Source organism: Lates calcarifer, unplaced genomic scaffold (genome assembly GCF_001640805.2).
Source record: "Lates calcarifer isolate ASB-BC8 unplaced genomic scaffold, TLL_Latcal_v3 _unitig_5606_quiver_2561, whole genome shotgun sequence".
In the NCBI taxonomy this organism is placed as follows: domain Eukaryota; kingdom Metazoa; phylum Chordata; class Actinopteri; family Centropomidae; genus Lates; species Lates calcarifer.
This window is the reverse complement of record NW_026117614.1, coordinates 17,501-19,743: the sequence shown is the minus strand read 5'-3', so window position 1 is coordinate 19,743 and position 2,243 is coordinate 17,501. Positions and strand designations below refer to the sequence as shown.

The 2,243-nt window shown below is 48.1% G+C and overlaps 4 non-coding genes across 4 annotated transcripts in view; all 4 read left to right on the top strand.

The window, feature by feature from the left end:
• The first annotated feature begins 398 nt into the window (after positions 1-398).
• LOC127141010 (5S ribosomal RNA) lies at positions 399-516 on the top strand. The gene has a single exon (XR_007811536.1). It is a non-coding gene; the product is annotated as a 5S ribosomal RNA (ribosomal RNA).
• A 483-nt stretch (positions 517-999) lies between these two features.
• On the top strand, positions 1,000-1,118 carry LOC127141006 (5S ribosomal RNA). The gene has a single exon (XR_007811531.1). It is a non-coding gene; the product is annotated as a 5S ribosomal RNA (ribosomal RNA).
• A 495-nt stretch (positions 1,119-1,613) lies between these two features.
• LOC127141004 (5S ribosomal RNA) lies at positions 1,614-1,732 on the top strand. The gene has a single exon (XR_007811529.1). It is a non-coding gene; the product is annotated as a 5S ribosomal RNA (ribosomal RNA).
• Positions 1,733-2,224: 492 nt separating this feature from the next.
• The window catches only part of LOC127141003 (5S ribosomal RNA), a 119-nt gene continuing 100 nt past the window's right edge, over positions 2,225-2,243 (top strand). The window contains exon 1 of the ribosomal RNA XR_007811527.1: positions 2,225-2,243. This exon is cut by the window's right edge and continues 100 nt beyond it. This is a non-coding gene — a ribosomal RNA (5S ribosomal RNA).

The following is a 2,243-nucleotide window of genomic DNA, read 5'->3' as shown; positions in this document are numbered from 1 at the left end:
CTGTATTTCACGCTCTGTTTTGCACTTCTGTTTTATGTCACGTCGCTTTCGGCAATCGGGTATTAGGCGCTGGAAAGTCACCTCTGTAAAGTCTGCACTGCTGCCGAATGAATGAGCGCAGTCTGGGTTTTGGGCACAATGACCCAATACGTCGTCCACAAGGACGTGTGGCTCACCGATGTACGTTTTGAGCAATTTCGGACGAAAATGGACTTGGAACAGAGCCAAATGTTTGATCAGGCCATACGGAAAATTCTTGTTGGGTGGAGTAGTTATTTCTTAGTTTTGCTGTTGACTGTTAGAGAAAATCCCCATTATTGTTGATTGCTATGTGAAATAACAGATCTGCCAGTGTTATTTTGGCACGTATAAAGGGTCTGTCTTCAGCAGCCGCTGTGGCTTACGGCCACACCACCCTGAGCGCGCCGATCTCGTCTGATCTCGGAAGCTAAGCAGGGTCGGGCCTGGTTAGTACTTGGATGGGAGACCGCCTGGGAATACCAGGTGCCGTAAGCTTTTTTCTTCCCCTATCTTACAGCAGCAGAATGCCGCTTCCTCTGTAGTTGAGACAGGGCACGCCAAAACTACTTTTATTTTGCAGCCTGTATTTCACGCTCTGTTTTGCACTTCTGTTTTATGTCACGTCGCTTTCGGCAATCGGGTATAGGCGCTGGAAAGTCACCTCTGTAAAGTCTGCACTGCTGCCGAATGAATGAGCGCAGTCTGGGTTTTGGGCACAATGACCCAATACGTCGTCCACAAGGACGTGTGGCTCACCGATGTACGTTTTGAGCAATTTCGGACGAAAATGGACTTGGAACAGAGCCAAATGTTTGATCAGGCCATACGGAAAATTCTTGTTGGGTGGAGTAGTTATTTCTTAGTTTTGCTGTTGACTGTTAGAGAAAATCCCCATTATTGTTGATTGCTATGTGAAATAACAGATCTGCCAGTGTTATTTTGGCACGTATAAAGGGTCTGTCTTCAGCAGCCGCTGTGGCTTACGGCCACACCACCCTGAGCGCGCCCGATCTCGTCTGATCTCGGAAGCTAAGCAGGGTCGGGCCTGGTTAGTACTTGGATGGGAGACCGCCTGGGAATACCAGGTGCCGTAAGCTTTTTGTCCCCATCTTTTCCTGCCTATCTTACAGCAGCAGAATGCCGCTTCCTCTGTAGTTGAGACAGGGCACGCCAAAACTACTTTTATTTTGCAGCCTGTATTTCACGCTCTGTTTTGCACTTCTGTTTTATGTCACGTCGCTTTCGGCAATCGGGTATTAGGCGCTGGAAAGTCACCTCTGTAAAGTCTGCACTGCTGCCGAATGAATGAGCGCAGTCTGGGTTTTGGGCACAATGACCCAATACGTCGTCCACAAGGACGTGTGGCTCACCGATGTACGTTTTGAGCAATTTCGGACGAAAATGGACTTGGAACAGAGCCAAATGTTTGATCAGGCCATACGGAAAATTCTTGTTGGGTGGAGTAGTTATTTCTTAGTTTTGCTGTTGACTGTTAGAGAAAATCCCCATTATTGTTGATTGCTATGTGAAATAACAGATCTGCCAGTGTTATTTTGGCACGTATAAAGGGTCTGTCTTCAGCAGCCGCTGTGGCTTACGGCCACACCACCCTGAGCGCGCCCGATCTCGTCTGATCTCGGAAGCTAAGCAGGGTCGGGCCTGGTTAGTACTTGGATGGGAGACCGCCTGGGAATACCAGGTGCCGTAAGCTTTTTGTCCCCATTTTTCCTGCCTATCTTACAGCAGCAGAATGCCGCTTCCTCTGTAGTTGAGACAGGGCACGCCAAAACTACTTTTATTTTGCAGCCTGTATTTCACGCTCTGTTTTGCACTTCTGTTTTATGTCACGTCGCTTTCGGCAATCGGGTTAGGCGCTGGAAAGTCACCTCTGTAAAGTCTGCACTGCTGCCGAATGAATGAGCGCAGTCTGGGTTTTGGGCACAATGACCCAATACGTCGTCCACAAGGACGTGTGGCTCACCGATGTACGTTTTGAGCAATTTCGGACGAAAATGGACTTGGAACAGAGCCAAATGTTTGATCAGGCCATACGGAAAATTCTTGTTGGGTGGAGTAGTTATTTCTTAGTTTTGCTGTTGACTGTTAGAGAAAATCCCCATTATTGTTGATTGCTATGTGAAATAACAGATCTGCCAGTGTTATTTTGGCACGTATAAAGGGTCTGTCTTCAGCAGCCGCTGTGGCTTACGGCCACACCACCC